Below are 22,486 nucleotides of genomic sequence, written 5' to 3' on the forward strand. Positions count from 1 at the left end.
ATAAGTATGTTAAAAAGTAAAGAAAAAAAATAAAAGAATACACACCTTGAGGTGTGCACATTTTCCTGGATCATCCAGATGTGTTCAATCTAATCACACAAGTCCTAAAAAATGGAGACCTTTTTCTTACTGAGGGCAGAAAGAGAACTCTAACAAGGAAAAAAGGGTCAGAGAAATGTGACATTGCTAGTTTTGAAGATAAAGGAAGAGGACCATGTGACAAGGATGTGGGCTGTCTTTAAAAGCTGGAAATGTCAAGGAAATGAGTTCTACCCTAGAGCCACCAGAAAGAAACCCTGGTGGCAACTTATCTTAGTCCAGTGAAATTCACCTCTGACTTTTCACTTGCAGGACTATAAAATGGTAAATATGTGCTACTTTAATCCACTTTGTGATATGTGTTACAGCAGCTATAGAACAAGTGGTTATCTATATGTGAAACAATTGAACTGCATCACCTGTCTCACTCCATAAATAGAAATGAATTCAAGATGGGTTCCAGGAAGATACTGAAAGCTTTTACATAAAAATAAATAAGAATTTTTGTGTTTTGGTAGGCCATAAAATAAGCAACACAAACATTAAAGTGGAAAAATGCATTTATGACTGCCTTAAAATATAAAGCTTCTATATTTTGAAGACACCCCAAAGTGGCAAGAAAAATTATAAACTTTAAATCCTCGCAACATAGATAATGAATGAATATATATTCATTATATATTCAATATATATAATGGATTCTCAAAATCAAGTAAAAGGAATCATAAAATGGAAAAGGTGAGCAAAATACATAAACAAAAAAGGAAAAAAGAATGACTAGTAAACATATGAAAAGAAGCTCACTCTCATAAACAAGCAGGGAAATGCAGATTATAAGACATTTATTTGTGTTGTCTTCAATTTGGTTCATCAATGTCTCACAATTTTCAGAGTATAGGTCTTCACCTCCTTGGTGAAATTTATTCCTAGGTATTTTATTCTTTTTAATGTAATTATAAATGGGATTCTTTTCTTGATTTCTTTCTCTGATAGTTCACTATTAGTATACAGAAATGCAATAGATTTCTGCGTATTAATTTTGTGTCCTGCAACTTTATTGAATTCATTTACTTTGATCGTTTTTTGGTAAAGTTTTTAGGTTTTCTATATATAGCGCCATGTCATATGCAAAGAGTTTTATTTCTTCCCTTCCAATTTGGATGCCTTTCATTTCTTTTTCTCGTCTATTTCCGTGGCTAGGACTTCCAATACTATGTTGAATCAATGTGGTGAGAGTAGGTATCCTTCTCTTGTTCCTAATCTGAGAAGAAATGCTTCCAGCTTTTTAACCACTGAGTATGCTGATGGCTTTTGGTTTGTCATATGTGAACTTTATTATGTTGAGGAACATTACCTCTACATCCACTTTGCTGAGAGTTTTCATCATAAATGGGTGTTGAATTTTGTCAAAAACTTTTCCTACATCTACTGAAGTGGTCATATGATTTCTATTCTTCAGTTTGTTAATGTGATATATCACACTGATTGATTTGCCGATGTTGAACCATCCATGCATCCCTGGAATAAATCCCACTTGATCATAGTGTATGATCCTTTTAATGTATTGTTGGATTTTGTTTGTTAATATTTTGTTGAGGATTTTTGCATCTATGTTCATCAATGATACTGGCCTATAATTTTCTTTTTCTGTGGTGTCTTTGTCTGGTTTTGGTAACAGGGTGAAGCTGGTCTTATGGAATGAGTTCTAAAGCATTCCTTCCTCTTCAATTTTTTGGAATAGTTTGAGAAGGATAAGTGTTAAGTCTTCTTTAAATGTTTGGTAGAATGCACCTGTGGAGTCATTTGTTCCTGGAATGTTGTTAGTTGGGAACTTTTATTACTAATAATTCAATTTCATTATTGGTAATTGTTCTACTCCTATTGTCTATTTCCTCCTGATTCAGTCTTGGGAACTGAATCAGTTCTTCTGTTGGGAACATATCCGTCTGTCTTATTTTATTTGACTCTTTCTCTCTGCCTCTATGAAATTAGGCAAAACAATCACCTATCCCACTCTTCAAAGGCTGTCCTTGTGTAGGAGCATCCCTATACAGACTACATGTGTCCACTGGCTTTGGTGGGAGAGCTGGATCTGAAGTGATTCTGGGACAGGTTTTTTCTGGGAAGCACCAGGGCCATTGCCTTGGCAGGGGTGGGCTGAAACTGGTGAAGCGGGGATGGAGCTGGAGCCTGACATAGGTTGGTGCTTCTCCCAGGACACACTGGCAGCTTCTGCCTTGGCAGAGAGTGAAGCTGGAGCCATGGGAGCCTAGGCTTTTCCTGGGGTTCACCAGAGCTGCTGCCTTGGCAGTGGTGGAAGGATTGAAGCTAAGCCCCGTTTGGGCTGAGGGATGTTCTGGTGTGGTTTTGGCAGGCCAGCTAGAACATCAGGCACTTTTCATTCTGCTGCCTCTGTGCTGGGATGGGGAGTGAGTACGACTGTGCAGAGCAAAGTCTGTGTCCTTTAAGAGCAGAGTCTGAGTTTCCTACAGCCCCTGGCTCTCGCAGTTGTAAGCCGGCTGGTTTTCAAAACCAGCTGGCCCCAGGTGTCTCCCAGGGGCTGGGGTGCCCAATGTGGGACTCAAATTACTTGCTCCTTAAGGGGGACTTCCGAGGTTGTGATATCCCCTTCCTCTTCTGGGTTGCCTACCAGGGGTGTGAGTCCCGACTAGATCACTTTTCTTCCCCTCCTACCCATCTGGGTGTGGCTTTTGCTTTATATACATAATTGTAGACGAGCCTTTCTGCTAGTCTTCAGTTTGTTCTCAGAAAGAGTTGTTCTGTATGTAGTTGCTGTGTTGACGTGTTCATGGGAAGAGGTGAGCTCAGGGTCTTCCTATTCTGCCATCTTAATCCTGTCCCGAGTTAATGTTTTAATAGAATTGTTAGTAAAGAATAAACAGAAAGTTGTAAACCATCTATGCTAAGACATAAAACTCATTTGGTTAGCTGTAAGATAGAATATGACCTCCTAAGAAAGAAAATTAACTGGTACAAAACCTTAGAAAATGTTCAAGTTATTGATCTTAAACCGAGCTATTATTATAACACTAACTACAGTAGAATAATCTCAGTAAGATAGGTGTATATGTTTCACTAGTCACAGTAATTAAAATTTAATGAAACCCCACTGGTGGTGTTTTCAATCAAACAATTTCTGAAGATGTTCCAGCTTATTCACAGAAGCAAGCCAAATCCCTAATACCATGAAAAGAAAGAAGAAAACCGGCAAATGAGATCTATTCCAATTTTTTTGAAAAATAAATAAAAATGTTATTAAAAGAGGAATAAAGAAATCAACTCAAACTGACAGTATTTCAGGTAATTTATCAGAGGCCACCAACCCTCAGAATCACTGTTTTTGGCACAAGGCTTTACAGTAGAGAAGACAATATCTTACGAAATAAATCATAAAGTTAAATTTATCTCGTCTAAAACTAGACAGTGATGGTAAATTATTTTCTACTGAAACAAACAAGTCTTATTTACTCAGGCTCTACTCCATCTGGAGCTTTTCCTTGTGGGTTAGCACGTGGGTAGAGAATCATAATTTGTGCACATGCAGCTTACCCATCCTTTCAGCAGATGAAGATGTGACTCATAGGGCCTTATCTGTATTTCAAAGTTTGCTTATAGCAAGGAGTAGGTTCGATATCAACCTCTGAAAGTGCTTAAGCCTGCAACATTTCCCTGAATGATTAACAACGGGTTAGCTGGTTCTTCACTGGATACTGGATAGATTACTTTTCTTAATAAAGGGGATTCGTACGGATCAGCCAGGAAAAAATTATTAAAAGAAAAGTCAATTTGAAAGTTATATTACATGTGAGAAGACCATTCTCAAATCCCCTGTTGTTCACGGCTGTTCGTGCAAGTAAAGAATGCCAGTGTTGATTAGGTTTGAAATGTCACCATTGGTCCAGGATTTATTAACTCTCTGCATGACACACGGTGTGTGCTTTAGAATCCACTTTTAAAAGTAGATACTATTCTGAAAGTTGTAAAAATGTAATGAGATAAGACTTATTTGCCATTAATCTAAGTATAGTAACTACATATCAACAAAGAGTTCCAAGAAAATAAATGGAAAGTAAAGAAGGATGGGTCATTAATCATGTAATTATAAGAGAGGAATTAGGGGGCTTCCCTGGTGGCGCAGTGGTTGAGAGTCCGCCTGCCAATGCAGGGGACACGGGTTCGTGCCCTGGTCCGGGAGGATCCCAAGTGCCGCAGAGCGGCTGGGCCCGTGAGTCATGGCCGCTGGGACGCGGGAAGGATTTTTCTGGAAGTTGTGTTCCTTTTCTGCTGTTGCTATACAGACTTCCACAACCAGCTGTTCACCTCCTTGCTTCTAATAAAGAGCTAATTGACTTAACGATAAACGTTAAGTCGGAAAGAGGTAAGGGTCACTATAGATATTTTTTATCCTACTCTGACATTAGAATAGCCCTTGGGGGGAGAAAAGTTTAAAATCCCCACTGGATAAGTGTTAATTAATTAATGATGATTGTACTAAACAATGTTTGGATAATTTGTCCTTGTCCTTTGACATAAAGTTGATAAATAACACAGAAGTGAGAAAGGGATTAATGGTTTATTAAAATCCACTCAAGGACTTAATAGTAGCTCCTAAAATTTAGCTATTTATAAACTGTCATGCATTGTAACAGTAGGTAATATGTAGATTTCTTTTATCTTTCGTGAAGAGAGACTGAAGCATGAATCACTGAAGTCAAATACTCAACTAAGAGAAAGATAAAGGCATTTTCTCTTTTTCCTTAAAAAGCAACATCATTAATTAAATAGAGATTATTAGTTGATACTGGAAAAATACATTTAAAGTGATAACAATAAATGAATTGATTATTGCGACGATTATTAGAGAGATACTGCCTCTACAGTTGTGCCTCCACAAAAGTTTATAATATTTGCCAAGTTCGAGTTACCCATTAAACAGTATTATTAAATTTCCCTTCTTTCATTTGTATATTCAACGTCTCCATCTTGATTGGATCTCATCAAGTTCTAAACATAACACAGTCTTTCCCATTAAAAACAAACAAACAAAAACTTCCTTGATTCTATAATCTCCTTCAGATACTATTTTAGTCTCTCCTTTTCGTATCTTTGAAAAGCTTTCAAAAATGTAGCTAATTCTGATGCTTTCCACTTCTCATTTCTCCATTCTAATGGACTTGGCTTCCGTTACTCCAACAAAACAGGATTTAGTAACCCTCCAGTCACTAAACCCAAAATAAGTTGTTCTTATCCTTACCTGTCAACACCATTTAACGATGAAACCACTGCCTTCCTTCTTCCTTGAATTCACACAACATACTTGTGGCTTTTTTCTCCCATCTTCAGAGCAGCTTCATCTTTTTCCATCCAGCCATAAAATCTTGTCCTCATCTGTTTCTCCCCTCACCCTACGTTATCTCTGTAGCCTATTTTCTTCATGTCCACTTCTTAAAATTACGGCACATGACAAGCGTGCATGCACACGCATACCGTGAGAGCTCGTCAATGCCCTCTGAGCTGCAGAGTCCAGAGTCAGGACAGCTGGAACTGTTTCTTCTGGCTGACGTGTATTCACCGGTCTTAGAGAGCATTCATTTCCTCCCTGGATCTCCTCGTTTTCTTCAGATTCTTGCTTACACGTCACTTCCTCTATGAGGATTTCTCTGACCTATTACACACTGCATTGCATTACCAGCAGTATGAGGACGGGTTTTTTTGTCTGGTTTAGTCCCTGCTGTATTTCTTGTACCCACAGCAATGTCTGATGAACAGTAGGCACTTGATAAGTACTTGCTAAATGAAGTGATAAATTTAAGTCAGATCATGTCACCCCTTTTAAGCACTTCTTTGGCCTTCACATTGCATGGAGAGTAGAGGCCACATCTTCTCATACAACATAAGGCCCTCCACAATGCAGACACCCTCTCCCTCTCAGGCCTCTTTTTTGTTTGTTTTTGTTTTTGTTTATGTTTTTGTTTTGTGGTACGCGGGCCTCTCACCGCTGTGGCCTCTCCCGCTGCGGAGCACAGGCTCCGGACGCGCAGGTTCAGCGGCCATGGCTCACAGGCCCAGCCGCTCCGCAGCACATGGGATCCTCCCGGACCGGGGCACGAACCCGTGTCCCCTGCATCGGCAGGCGGACTCTCAACCACTGCGCCACCAGGGAAGCCCTCAGGCCTCTTTTTAACGTCCCTTCTACTGGCTTTTAATATCCAGGCCATTCAGACCTCAAAGGCCACTCAGACCTTTCCTCAGTTCTTTCTACAGACCTTGTTTCCCCTGCTCACAGGGTCTCTGCATATGCTCCTCCCCCTGTCAAAAAGGACCTCCTCTCCACTTTGCATAGCGAATCCCTGCTCAACTTTCCGTCTCAGCAGAAGATCCACTCTCTTTGCAGTCACCCCGGCCTCCCACCCATTTACTGTGTGCTCACATATCAGCATGTACTGCACACTGTATGTACATCAATTGCACTTTCACATTTAACAATTTATATTTCCCATACCGGACTGTAAGTCTCCTGAAAGCAGGGACTCTGCTTTTGCTCACCAATGATTTGTCCAATGTTGACTGCAGTGCCTAGCACTTAGGTGTATTCAATAAAGGTTCATGGAACTTATGGTTGCCAGAGGGGAAGGGTGGAGGGGAGGGGTAGTTAGGGAGTTTGGGATTGACATGTATACACTGCCATATTTAAAATGGGTAACTAACAAGAACCTACTGCATAGCACAGGGAAACTCTGCTCAATATTATGTAACAACCTAAATGGGAAAAGAATCTGAAAAAGAATGGAAACATGAACATGTATAACTGAATCACTTTGCTGTACACCTGAAACGAACACAACATTGTTAATCAACCATACCCCAATATAAAATTTTTTAAAAAGTAAGGGTTCATGGAATGAATGAGGAAAAGAAAGAGTTGATGTATTTTTCAATCAGGATAGCGGGGCTTATATACAGAAAGCTGGCCAAATTGCTATAGTGCCTTCACATTACTTCCCAATTAAGGGGAATCATCATTAAAAGGCAGGTTCAAAATTAATAAGTAAGAATTTTTAAAAACGTAAACAGAAAACTAAGCAACAAATTAGCAGAAAAGATTTAAAGCTTTCTCCAAAACCACTAAATCAACCTAATAAAGTTAAAATTTGATTTAGTGTTCACAAAATTATACTATGTATCAAAACATATGTCATTAATCAAATGCTAAAATAATTCCTGGATTAAATGGTATAATGTTAGCTTATGCCAGAGCTGACCTTGAAAAATCTTTCAAGTATGGTTCAGTGTGATTGGAAGCTACACGTGAATATGTTTTCCTAAGGATCTATCAGCAATGCTTCAGTGTATGTTTTTGAAATAAAATGTATCTGAGTAGCAGCAGATAAAGTTACTCTTGGATCCCCTTTTGTTAGCAGTAGCTTTTGAAACATGTATGATAAAACCCAATATGGATTAATTCCTTTGGGGAGTCAATCTGTTACATGAACGAAATGTTGAGGGGGGGTGGAGAGTTAAAATAAAATAGTTGCTTGGCTCTATAGACTTGATTTCTTATTCACACCATCTGATTGCTGTATCCCCAGCCCCTCCCCAAGGTTAGGAAAGGTAAAAATATACACAAATTTACCAAAATCTCCATGTATACATGCATATACACACCTAATAGTGTATTAGTTAAGCCCATTCACAGTTTTTGTCACTATAACTCAGTTTTCTATTTCACCTAAAAAATCAACATATGTTTTTACATGGTTAACCAAAATCTGTCTACAATTTAAAATGTGATCTACAAACTCTTAGTTTAGGGGGAAAAAAAGCCAAAATTTAGACTATATAAGAATTAAGGGATGCAGCCAAATTTCTAACCTGATAAAATTTTACACAAGATTTAAAATTTCTAACCTGATAAAATTTTATACAAGAAAAAAAAGACTGAACTGATCATTGAAGAAAGTATAGAAAGAAAACAAAATAAAAAGAGTATAAAGATTTTTTAAAATAAGTGCATAAATTAATATATTAGAAAAAATAGGAAAAGAGAATTGATAAATAAGAACAATATAATACAACACCTCTGTCAAAACTAATTTAACAAACATAAATAAAAGGTGTTCCATACATAAATGAACATTTTTCAAAATGAGAGAAATTCTATTTAAAGCTGTGGAATAATAAAATTATATGTTCATAAATTGAACAGTTTTAGATAAGTATACCAGACTTAATTAGGAGGAAATAAAAATTGTAATGGATAAAACACGTAAGGGGTTATTAAAAACTTTGTCTAAATATTGCTTACCTAATCATTGTGTGTAGCAAAAATTACCTGAATACTAAATACGGCAAAAGAAACAAAATCAAAATTCCACAGACCAATCTGAGTATTGAACACAAATGTAAACTCCTAAATAGAATATTATCAAATTAAAACCAGCTTTGTAAAGCATGAACCAAATACCCAACTAAGTATGTATTATTCTGGAAATTTAAAAATAGTTTATCTTTTGAGTATTGATGAGAATAATTTATTACATCAATAATTTGAATAATACAATTATATATTCTTTTCCCCAGGTGCCAAAAGCAAAAAAAAAAAAGGTAAATTTTTATATTCTTGCCCTGTGCTAGAAGTCAGAAACAGAGTTAAAAACGTAACATAATTCCTGCACTAATGTACAGTCTATCAAAAGGTTCTTGTAGCTTTTTCAAATAAATAAGAGAAGACAAAATAAAACTTTTATGTTATAAAATGGAAGAGTGTAAGTTATCTATGCACAAGACAGTCTACCTGATAATCCAATCAGTACAATGGAAAACTGCTAGAACTAGAAAATTTAGGAAGGTGGCAGATGACAAAATTCATATTCAAAAAGCAGCAACGGGGCTTCCCTGGTGGCGCAGTGGTTGGGAGTCCGCCTGCCGATGCAGGGGACACAGGTTTGTGCCCCCGTCTGGGAAGATCCCACATGCCGCAGAGCGGCTGGGCCTGTGAGCCATGGCCGCTGAGCCTGAGCGTCCAAAAAACAGCAACTTTTTGTCAGCAATAATCAGTTAAAAATAAGACTTTAAAATTTGGGTCCATTTTCAAAGACAACCAACATTATTTTATACCAATAAATATATATATTAAGGAATGTAAACGATCTTCTAATTTTACTGAGGGATATAAAAGTCAGAAACACACCATGTTTTGGGGGAACTCAAGTTTCCATCCAATTTACCCATAGGTTTAATAAACCTTAAACAGAATGCCAAGAAACCTTTGAAAACTTTACACAGTGATTCTTAAGTCTGTGTGTTAGTATAGAAGTGAAAAAATAGGAAAAATTAAACCTTAAAACTGAAGTTAATTGAAGGGGCATTGTCCCATCTCATAATAGATTATGAGATTTAATGGATCATTGGATATTTAATGTGTGCAGAAATTATACTAAGTATGTGTACACAGACTATCTCAGTTAATCCCCTCAATAATTCTACAAGAAAGATTATTGGTATACCCATTTCATAATTATCTTCATTTTAGCATTGAGTAAAATAATGTTTAAAAAAGTTATTTCCTCAAATTCACAAATGCAGCAGAAAGCAGAATTGAGGTTTGAACGTAGGCCCATATGACTTCAAACACTGAAGTCTTAACAACAACAAATCACTGTCCATAGTGACTGATGCAAAGATGGGCACATAATGCAAATTGGGTCAGAGTCACTTATAAGTGACTGAAGAGATCTCCTTTCTCTAAGGCCATGGATTTTAAGGATTGTTTAGGTCTAGTGTTACTGGGGAGTCATTCTCACTGCATGGGAATAACACTCCAACAGAGGAAGAGAGAGCATAGTGACAGAGAGACAGAGCCTGTTGATTGTTCTAGAACCTCCGGATCCAGCTGCTCCAGACTCTCAGATTTCCAAGTTGTGAGAAACAAATTTCCCTTTTTATTCAAATGAGTTGTGTTCCTGACACTTGCAACAAAGAGCATTCTGACCAGAAGACCAGCTGTGTGTTTTTGAGGGAAAGAGGGACAAGAGAATTGAGGGCATTTGCAAGGGAGTGTTTATAAGAGGACCTCTACGGGCAGTGAAGCAGGACAGTGGTGACAGGTGGTGAGGCCATATGGGTAGATGTAGTGGGAGGGCTGATGGGCTGGCAATATTGCTCCTACATAAAGGGAGTTGGTAGGCGGTGGTCTGAGTGCAAGGTTGTTGAAACTGAGATACTGGACATAGTGGAATGATTGGTGATAATAAGAGTGCAGGTGTAATCACGCCAGTGGGTGACCGAGGTGGATAAAGGTGAGGAGTTCAAGAAGCTAGGAGGCCAGGATACGGGATGATAAAGTTGGAAAAGATTTGAGTAGAGTCAAAATTATGGGTGGACTGGAGAGTTGGGGACGATGTTTGCTAGCGAGCAGAGAGTGGTACAAACGGATGGTCAGAGTGCTGACAGTGCCAGGGACTGGAGAAGCAAAGAGTCCAAATGACTTGAAAGTGGTTATTGGCAGCAAGGAGGATCCTTCCATGAGACATATGATGTGAGAGAGAAGAAACAAACTCCATTAAATGAAATTCAGTTCATGCAAGAAAGTGATGTATGAGAGAGTTTATAAATTAGAAACTAAGAGGCCCAGGGGGTAGAGCAAACAGGTGAAGGAGGGAAGCAAATCAAATATGAGACACTGGACCCTCAGATGTCCAGCGTAGCTGGACGTGTAGCTGGTCTCAGGATAATCTTACAATAACTGAAAGTCAGAGAGATCTAACGTATGGGTGTCACTCAAGCTTTCAGAAGTGCTGGACGTTTTGCGATTAGTTCAGATCATCTCTTAGAAGGAGAAGGACCAATCAGCTGCCCCACAGCCCGCAGTGACGTGTGTGATGTACAGTCCAGGTGGCACTCACTGTGCCCCCTTAGTGGTATTTCACGGTGCCCTCGTGACAAAGTGACGAGTTTAACATAACACAGGGGTTCTTATGATCCAGATCCCTGAACCTCGTCTCTAGTGACCTCTCGGCATTGCATATTCCAGTCCAGCCCTACTGAACCCCTCTGAGTTCACCGGAATACTCCACAGCCTCTCTTGCCTCAGATCTATACACATATTTTTCTTCTGCCTGAAAAGGCCTTTCCCACCCACTCCACCTTCCTGGTTTTGGCTGACAACTGTAGTCATCATCCATGATTCAACTTTGGCATCACCTCCTCAGGGAAGCCTTCTTTTACTCGCCAGTCCCAGATCAGTGCTCCCGTAACATCTTTTATCCCTATTACAGTACCTGCTACACTACGTCATCTTTGACTTTGAGTGGAAGCTCTCGGATGGAAAGTATTATGACTTGTACACCCAGCCCTTAAGAAAAAAGGCATGTGGTAGTTAGTTATTCAATACTTATTTATAGTATGAATGAACTGAACAAACTAAAAACAGTCATGACAAAATCAGGCTTCTGCTTGAATATTTCAGGTAACTGATCTCACTACTCTGTGTCGTTATGTATTTTTGCAACACAATAAACAATGCTCACGTTCCTGAAGATTATGTGCCACGATAAAGACAAAAATATAATAACTAGGACATTGAGAGACAACTGAATCCAGATGCCCCTGAGTATTCAGGTTGGTTATAAGCAATGTATTTTTTTCCATATTGTCCTGAGACATAAAAGCTTTAGAAGACATCCCATTCAGTCCTCTCTTCATTCCCCAAAGTACTGTATAATTGCTCAACGATTCTCTTAGTCATCACCAGTTTCATTCTAAAAGAACCAGGGAAATTTTCAGGAGTAGAAAATTACAGCCAAAATCTTTATAGTTAGGTAGCATGAGCTCAGGAATAGGAAAATAGAAATATTTGTTCCAGTTTTATCCACTGGCTTCCCCACTATCTAATCACTTAGTATAATGGGTCTAATAATATTAGAAAAAAATAAATTTTAAGAAATTTGAAATGGAAACCAGAAGTCTGAATTTATACCTTAAAGGGCCTCATACCTGTTCCTGAAATGTACCTAAATTTGTAAACAAAACATCTAGCCTTCTATTTGCTGGGCCAAGTTGACAAGTGTAATAAATTTGGTTTCAATATTTGAATATAAATCTATAATCCATCTGGAGTTTATTTTGGTTTATGTCACAAGGAATGAACCAATGTTATTCTTTTTCCAAATGGTGAGCCAGTTATTTCAACACCTTTTCTTGAATAATTCATTTCTTTCCACTAATTTGAAATGCCGCCTTTATGATATACTAGTTTCTTTAATTGGGTTTATTACTACACTTTCTATGCTATCCCATTGATCTTTCTATTCTTGGGGAAAAAAGTCTATATTGTCCCAAAAGCCCACTTCTATTATTTATTAATTTCATTTACCCACTCTGCATTCAGTATGTCATGATTTTCCTCTCCTCAATATCAAATACACCTTCCCTACCACATTCACACCACGTATAAGCCACTTTAGAGGAAATTCCTCATTTTTTCTTCACAAAGTCTATCTTTTTCCACCCTTGCCCTCAAGGAAGATGCCTGGGAAATGAGGAAAGATGGCGCTACGCAATAAGAGACAGAACACAGAGAAAGAGATGGGGGTCAGGGGAGTAAGAGCATTGTTTGCAGCAGTGCCAGCAGCCCAGGAAGTCTTGAGAACCCATCAGTATATATACGTGTACTCACTGAAGCGTAGGCAGTGAGTAGGCAGTCAGACAACCCATAGAGATTTATACAGTAAGAAAAAAGCAGAATGGGACTTCCCTGGTGGTCCAGTGGTTAAGATTCCACCCTTTCAATGCAGGGGGTGCAGGTTTGGTACCTGGTTGGGGAACAAAGATCCCACATGCCACATGGCACAGCCGAAAAATAAAAACAAAAAAAAAAAAGAAAAGAAAAAAGCATAATGGAATCCAGACACACCAACAAAAACCTTAAAAGATGTTGCCAAAAAAAAAAACAAGCAGGTAGAAGAAGATAGGAGAAAATTCAGGCAGGAGTGTATATGGAGGGTGATGGGATCAGGGAACATCATAGCAGCCAAGGGAAGAAGGATTTTTAAAAAAGATTTTGAATTCTGATTTGGTCTAGTATATTATTATGTTTCTCTGCAAGGAACTATTTTGTTATAAACAGAAGAAACAGAAATTATTTTCTGATTCAAACAGTTATTAAATGTCAAACTGTACTTGAGGTTAAGTAAGAGAATGCCATTTTAAAAAGACAATTGATTCAACAATTAAAATTGATTGTGGTATGTTTGAAATCAACTCCATTGGAGAGACTTAGCAATGAATTGGATATAAAAGATACTGAAACTGAGGAAGGAGATAATAAGATTTTGGATGGATGGCTATCCAAATCACCTCACAGATGTTAAAAAAAAAAAAAAATTCTTAGTTTGGATGTGATGCAGGATGAAACGCTTTTGAAAATTCATTCGAGTATTCTGATGCATATGTAAGTGTAGACCAAATGGAAAGAGATTTAGGACGTCACCCAGCTTGTCTTTACTCCAGTCCTTAAGCTAAAGAAGACAAAAAAAAAAAAAAGATAGTTGGTCTATTTCAATTCACTGGAGTAGGAAAACCTCACAGGAAATAGGGTGTCCTATGCTGTTTCTGGACACCTACACCTTTATAAAACATATCATGGCAACTAGGTAACTAAGGCTTTGAGTATTCAGGTCATCGCTACGTATCTTAAAACAAGCAACTCACTTTGGAGGAGCTGAAAAACCAATCCAGATTTTTCAAAAAAGAAAACCTTTTAAGTAGTTTTACATAGTTTCCACACACTTGGGAACACATGAAAACCAAGAACAGGCTGGTCCCACTCTCTGACTTCCAGGAAACTCTCTATTGCCTCTCAGACGCCTGCTTGGCTCCAGTAACTACCTCCTACGTTATAAGACAACTGGGTCAAAACCACAAAGATACTCAACCATCACAACAATTTTCCTTCCTTGATACACACTGAGAAGTAAAACGAGTAGAACAACATGTATATTTAGCATAACTTTTCCAAATACAACATGGGAAAACTAGATACAAAGTCGTCCAAATATGTTTGGGTTTTTAACTTACAAAAAGTGAAGCTTCAGGCTTCCCTGGTGGCGCAGTGGTTGGGAGTCCGCCTGCCAATGCAGGGGACGCGGGTTCGTGCCCCGGTCCGGGAGGACCCTACATGCCGCGGAGCGGCTGGGCCCGTGAGCCATGGCCGCTGAGCCTGCGCGTCCGGAGCCTGTGCTCCGCAACGGGAGAGGCCACAAAAGTGAGAGGCCCGCACACCGCAAAAAAAAAAAAGAAGTGAATCTTCTTTCAATGACCTTAGCTAAAATACATACTCATTTATGGTGGCTGATTTTGTTTCTCCTTCATGAACCGATCACATAATAATAGATAAAATCAACTGCCGACTCTTTAGCAGGTGTTCATTTTACAAAAGTGGTTTTACTACTTCGGGGGGAGTGCAAAATATTATTTGCAAAAAAAAAATTACCTGACCCTGCTGAACTAGAACACATCTATGATTAAAATGTTAAGAACTGTGAGAACTTCAGAACAAAGACAATTATATGAGATGTCACTAGGAACTATTATTTCATCACAACCAAAAAAAAAAGCCTAAAAATTGAACTGCTATTTACTAATCAAGCTATTTTACTTTACGTTTTAAATTGAATATCCTAGTAATTGTGTCATCTTCACTGTATTTTTTTAAAAGAGGCCAAACTGAGGCCACACATTATATAAAGTGAAAATTTAATGGTAATGCTCTCCCAACAGAATATCTGATAAAAAGTAGCAAAGTAGACTACTTTGGTCTCATCTCATCCCTACCAGCACTCCTGGGGAGGAGTAAACATGCAAGTAAAACAATGACAATAAATAATTTCTGTATTTTTAAAACAATGCAGAAATCTAAATTTAACTAATAAGAACAAGGAAAATATTTCAAAAACTGTAATCATAACAACAAACAGCTATGGAACTTTTTTTCCCAGTATTCAGCAGAGCAGTCTACTTGTGTTTGACTCCCCAAAAGATAAAGGGAAATTTTAATCATAAGCCCTGGCTGTGTGATTTTTATGAAACTTGCATTTGAAAGTTCATCATGTGAATAATAAAAAACACCACAGTATCTAACCTCTACGTTTTTAATATATGTCCATCATTTACCTTGAGTATTATACATATATTATCTCACTTATATAGAATAAATGGGGGCTTCCCTGGTGGCGCAGTGGCTAAGAATCCTCCAGCCAATGCAGGGGACACGGGTTCGAACCCTGGTCTGGGAAGATCCCACATGTCACGGAGCAACTAAGCCCGTGCACCATAACTACTGAACCTGCACTCTAGAACCCGCAAGCCACAACTACTGAGCCCACGCGCCACAACTACTGAAGCCTGTGCACCTAAAGCCTGTGCTCCGCAACAAGAGAAGCCACAGCAATGAGAAGCCTGCGCACTGCGACGATGAGTAGCCCCTGCTCGCCACAACTAGAGAAAACCCGCGCACAGCAACAAAGACTCAACACAGCCAAAAATAATAAACAAATAAAATACAGAAGTGAGATAATATTTCATTGAAATATTATTCAATGAAAGCAAGGTATTTCATTGGAAACAAAAACAAGATACACATAATTTAAGTTTTAGTCTTAAAATAAAACTCTATTTTTCACTTATCTTGTTTTTCCTAAGGGCTTACTTATTGCAAGTTTACATGATTAACAAATAATTCCATCAGGAATGAAAAAAATACTAACACAAAACATTTTACCTAAATTAATTTAACAAGCTAATAAACTAATGACCTGACAGGACTTGTTTAACGATTATTGTCTTCTGTTTTTCGTGGAGAACCATAGAGTTATAAGGAAAAGCTGGCACAGACAGAGGCAGTGTCTTTCAACATGTGTCATGAAGTCTCTTGGATGACAGGTCATTTTTATTTCAAACACAATTGAACTTTCATTCTCTCTCTCTTTCTGTTAACTGACAAAATTTAAATTTTTGCCTCATCTCTTTAAAATAACACATCAAATTTCTCCTTGATTCTCTTAGAGGAATAATTTGTCACCCAAACCCCATTCATTTTTAAGGAAGGCTAATTTTGAGTAGAGCTCTCCATATATCCTGACACCATTGAGATTAAAAATAAATATTCATCCCATAAAGTGAACAGAAAATATACAGCTTTGTGAGTTCACACGTGTGGATTTGGTCACCTTGATTTAATGCATATGTTTAGGAAAGAGCTGATATATAATAAAATTCAAGCATGAATACCTGGAAAATACAAGTATAAAAACCTTTTCCAATATGTGTAAACTCTTATTCGTGATCGTTTTTTTAGTCCTCTCTCCCTTCCAAAAGTAGGAGTTCATCATAATCCTTGTAACATTATTCTCATAAGTAGCAATGTGCAACATGGTCATCAAGCAGAGTTAAGTGTGTTGTGGTCAAACTCTGGATTCAATGATCAGACACAGGGACAAATACTAGAAACAACATAATAATGAAAACAATAACAATAATAAATAAACTACGTGGAACTGACGATGAAGACAAAGCCTTCCTAAATTCAGCAAAAAGACTCAGGATGGAAAGGACTCAGACTCCACTCCTTTGCCTGAGAATGGCATGTAGCTCTGTAGACATCATGTTTTGGGTAAATAATATGTGATTTGGAAATGTTTCACAAGTCCCACACATGACTCTTATGATCAGTATGTTTGGAAACACATCTCTCAGGCAAGCCACTTTCCAGCAAGGGATCAGAGATAATTCTTAACTGGTGAATAAACACGCACAGGAGTAGGGTTGCCAGAGTTAGGAAATATAAACACAGAACACCCAGTTACATTTGAATTTCAGACTAAAAAGGAATAAGTTTTTTAGTATAATGTATCTCAAATATTGCATACATACACACAAAAAGTTATTCATTGTTTATCTGAAATTTAAATTTAACTGGACCTCCTGAATTTTATCTGGTACCCCTACACAGGAAATCAGTACACAACATTATTATTTTTTTTTTAAGTAAAATGTCTCCCCCTCCACATGACCATTACTGTACAGTGAACTGTGTCATTTTTTTTCCTTTATCAATCCCTCAACATCCTTGAAACTAGCTACTACCTATAAATGTATTCACATATGTTAGCAATGTTTAGTGCCAATTAATTTATAATTATGGATCATTTGTTCCAACTATTTTCTCAGAATAACAAATTTCTTTAGAAAATGTACAACGCTCTAGAGGCACACAGAAAATTGATGCAATTCTTTGGTATCATGAATCTTAATCCCTCCTTAAAGAGCCTGAAAATATATCTTAGATGATTTTATGTATTATTTTTATGTGCATATGTTATATATTGTTGTAAAATATGTTATATCATACGTGTGTATAAAATTACATTGCATAAGACGCAAAACGGTAGAAGTCTACATTAAAGGTCATTGTATCACTCAGGTCAAGGGTTCTGCAAAGTCACTGCCATCAGTAGTCAAGTATACGACAAGGATTTCATGGGAATGGAAACAAGGGAAAAACAACCCATCCTCAGGGCAAATGAACTCATTTTAAGGGCAAGTAGTCAAGGACCACCTGTCATCGTTTTCACTATGAAGTTCCTTGCCTGTCACTCCAAAGGACAGCCTCCAGGATAAGCTAAAAGACAACACAATTTAAGAGGGAGTAGCCATGTTATAACACAGATCTCAGTTTCAGAGCAGTAAACATGTTGCTGGGTATATAGATTAAGAGAACACACTCCAAGGCATTCCTTAGAATCAGTCCCTCAAATCTGTAAGTCATTGAGACTGCATCACTTTTCCAGGCTACCATGAGTGCAGCCTTCGCAGAATTTAAATGAGAAGTAGTCCTTTATTCAAAATTCGAGATCTGCACAATCTCTCTCAATTTATGGTGTGCAAAATAAAAACATCTTTTTCATCATTGTGATGGCAGTGGTGCTGGCACGGCATGAAAACTAAACTAGCATCTTTGTCTTCATAAGAATTCCAGGAGGTCACTTGAGAATAGTTCCTTGTTGACTGTATTATGTAAGGTTTTGCATGTGGAAACAAGTTCTTAGAAATATGTTACTAAACCATTAGCTTACAGTGATATATTTCCCTGGGAAGCTGAAAATCAGAGCACACTAAAATGAACTCTACAACTGTTAATATAAACTGGCCCAGAAAAAAACCAAAAATACAATTTTAACTAAGGCTGCTATGGGAAGCTTATGAGTATCTAAAAAAGAAATGTTGTGTGAGTGTAGGAAAGAAAGAGAAATGTCACAGGCAAGATTAAATCCATGATCCGTATGGTTGGAAATCCTGGGTTGCAAATCCTCAAGGTAAGAGACTTGGTGTTGAGGTCTGAGTTTTCACAAACTTTAGAAGCAGCCACTGTCACTGACATAAAAAAGCTTACCACAAGAGCCAGAGCTACTTAGAATACTTTAAAATAGGTTAAAATAAATTTTTTTAGTTTTTAAAATGAGCATTTTTAGTAGGGGTTGAAAAAGTGAATGCACTGGAATGAATTCCAAGAAATGAAGTGAAAAAGGAAAGCAAATGTTGCCCAGGATGTTCACTGACAGCCCCGTGGGTCACAGAGGAGTTCCTCCCAAGGGTGGAGATCAGACCACGGTGGTATTCAGTAGTATTACAAGACGGGTGGCTATATGAACAAGACATTTAAAAAGGAAATATACAGAACGACAATTTCTAGGTGTGAAAGCAGAATTAATGCAAACTAATTGTGAGTGAAGGTAAAACAGAAAGTCATCAAGCCAGATGAAATGTAAAAGATAAGAAACACAAAAGACATGTCCCTCCCGTTCAATAATCATGATTCTCTCCTCATAGTTATATTATTATGTAAGTACCAGTGAAATTGTCACCTTTCACCACGTTTCTAGAAACCTGCTCTATTCATTGATGGAGTCCTTTTGAAATCTTTGGGAAAGACTCAAGATAAACATGAGGAGTTTCCACCATTAAATTCTCAGAAATCACTTAACATTCCTAAATGGACTGTCTTTGAAGTATATACCAATTTAGCTCTCCATCAATAAAGAAAACTTATGAACTAATCCTATTACTTCAAATTCTCTCCTTCCTTGACTGTCCAAATTGTTTCACTGTACTTGTTAGAATTAGTTAGGTCAAAAGTACTCAAATCTTGAATGCTTGAGACTTGGACTATTCCAGATAAACTACTTGATGGATATTGAGGGGTTTTGTTTTTGGGGTTTTTTTGGTATGTCCTATACTGGGTTTTTTTGGTATGTCCTATACTGGGTTTTTTTTGGGGGGGGTCGTTTCTTTTTTTTAACAAACACTGTTCCGATTTATCCTAATTAAGTTGATGTCCTCATTTGTTTATTACAGATATTTTTCTGGCTACGTATATATCAAGCCTCATTTATATAAAACAAATTCTAGTAACTGGGGCTTTCTGCATGGGAGCCTAACAGTGAAGTGACACCCACTCTTGGTGTTGTTTGATACCAGTCCCAGGAGGTCTGGGAACTTCCCAAGGGTGGCCTTGCTCATGGCCCCGGTCTTAGGACAGATTTCTATGTAACTTGATATTCTGTGGTTTAACAGATGGGTTTATATTTTTTGATATCTGGATTTTGGAGTTTTTTTTTAATGAACATGAAATACATCAAGTCATTACCTGGGGTTTTATAATCACTACGAAACAGATTTTTAAATGTTGGGCTTGACTTGCAAACATATTTTCATGGATGTAGCCAGTTTTGTGTAATGGAAGGAGGCAAGGGGTTGCAGCAGGGAAGTTATGAGTTGGGGGGAGTGATTAAAGAAAACAGACTTTCTGTTTTCTTTATGATGTTCAAACCATCATTCCCCTGATTGAAGCAATAACAGAGTCAACCTTGCCGTCTACCTCCCTTACCCCACATTTGACCAGACTTTCATAGGCTACAAATCCTCGTGTCTCTATTCACTCTCCACCACCCCATCCTCAATCCTGTTCTTACAAAGACCTTTCAAAAATCTGATCGTATCACACCACGTGTTACACACCTCCGTGGTTTATCATCACTATAAATATAAAGATCAAAACACTCAGCTCTTTATCCTGTAATCCCTTCTTTCGAGCCTCATCTACCACTGGGGTCTACACTTCTGCTGTAACAAACGACCTGCTGTTTCCTAGTAAGTCTATTCCTCCATGGAATTCTCTTATGTCTTGTTTCACGTCTCTCTGAAATTGTTCTGAAATCCTACAGCGCACACACACACCTTTCCTTCCCTGTGTCCTGACGCACATCATATACGTCCCTATAACAGCGTTCACACAAGGATTGGAACTATTAATCTGTGTATCTATTTTCCCCACTAACAAATGTACTCTCAAGTTAGAGGCATTCTTGGCACCTTCACTTGTCCTTGGGGCTGGCCAGTCACTCAGTACAAGTTTGATGAATGGATGAATAATGATGTCTCTAAGATTACATAAAAAAACCAAGGAGACCTACCTCTTCTTTCTTACGTTACTTGAAGTTTCATCAATTGAAACAAAAAGATACTGCATTACAAAACACGTTATATAAACTTTTGAGATTTACTAACTTCCTGCTTTTCAAAAGTCAAAACCATTCTTAAAGTTCAAAAACGAATCCTCTCTATTTTAAACTCTTGTGATGTCATTAAATTAGCACCATGATTGGGGAAAAGAAAAAGACTGCTTCAGAAGAAGTTAAGAACTCAAGAACGTCCCCTCTCCATATATATATTCTTACTCACTTGCCTAATGTTTGCTAATTTATAAACGAGAAGCTCAATTATGTGGCTTAAAGATTAAATGCATCAATGAATATTTAATCATATAGTTCAAAAAGGAAATGCTGACACATAATGAAAATAATCTGAAAAGTATTCATACTTCATTTCTGTGAAAGCTAAGAATTGATTTTATGCTCAGTATCTCAAATTGTCATATAATAGCTCATGAAGGAAAGATCATGAAAAATTATCCTTAAAATCTATTTCTGTTTAACTTCTAGAAATATACACATTTTTCAACAAGGACAAAGAAGATAGATCTAAATAACTTGAGATTCAGATATATCACTAGTATCTTCCTTTTACATGTGTTAATCTTAAGTAGATATTTTTTTAATATGATGATTATCTGTAGTATTACCATTGTTTATTTATCCTAATTTTTAAACTGAAATTTAAAAAGAAATACTTGGTAACCCTGAGACTATGATTAAAGATCAAAGAACTCAAACTCTGCTGATGATAAAGCATGTCACCAGATTACAATTTTTTAATACGTAAGAATTTGTGAAAGATTGGTTACAGCTTTTCCATTCTGATTTTATAATTCAACACTATAAGTGAAGTTCTTGATCACTTGGATGAACTTGGGTTGCAGTAATTGAAGAAGTCTGTTTTAGAGAAGATCTAATGTAATAGATTTTCACTTACAGACGGTCCTCAACTTAAAATGGTTCAACCTTCTGATGGTGAGATGGCTATACGCATTCAGTAGAAACCTCACTTTGAATTTTGAGTTTGAAATTCTGATCTTTTCCTGGCTGGTGATATGCAGTTCCATGCTCTCTAGTGACACTGGCAGTTCAGCTCCCGGTCAACCATGCGAACACAAGGGTAAACAAATTGATACACTCAGAAACATTCTAGACCCAGACGACCATTCTGTTTTTTCACTTTGTATAGTATTCAATTAATTACATGAGATATTCAACACTTTATTATAAAATAGGCTTTGTGCTAAATGATTTTGCCCCACTATAGGCTAATGTAAGTGTTCTGAGCATGTTTAAAGTAGGTTGGGTTAAGCCGTGATGTTTGGTAGGTTAGGTGTATTCAATGCATTTTCAACTTACTATACTCAACTTACAATGGGTTTATTGGGATGTAAACCCACTGTAAGTAGAGGATTATCCATACATATAAGTAAAATAATTTACTGCATATTATTTGTAGTGCTATGAATGTGAACACAATAAATTTTCTTTAAACTACTGGTTTACAGAATCACTGTTTTGGTAACAAAATTATCTGATTTGTAAAGAGTGATGTCTGGATTACCATTTTATATACAATAAAATACAATTACATATTTCCTTGATGATTCATGGATTCTTTACATGTATTATAGTCTCTCAGGTATTTTAATGTCATTTATACTTACTATAATATACTCATTCATGCCTTCCACAAATACTATTGAGGCTGTCGTATAAATTTTGCTGAAGTATCAACTAAGAGCGATTCTGGTTTACATAATGCTAGCTACTAAAGATTTTCCATATTTGACTGAATTTAAGATGTCATCAATTATAAATATCCCATTATTTCATGTATCACTAAGGAAGGAAAAACCACATCTGCTATTTAAAAT

This window comes from Phocoena phocoena, chromosome 5 (genome assembly GCF_963924675.1).
Source record: "Phocoena phocoena chromosome 5, mPhoPho1.1, whole genome shotgun sequence".
NCBI lineage: Eukaryota > Metazoa > Chordata > Mammalia > Artiodactyla > Phocoenidae > Phocoena > Phocoena phocoena.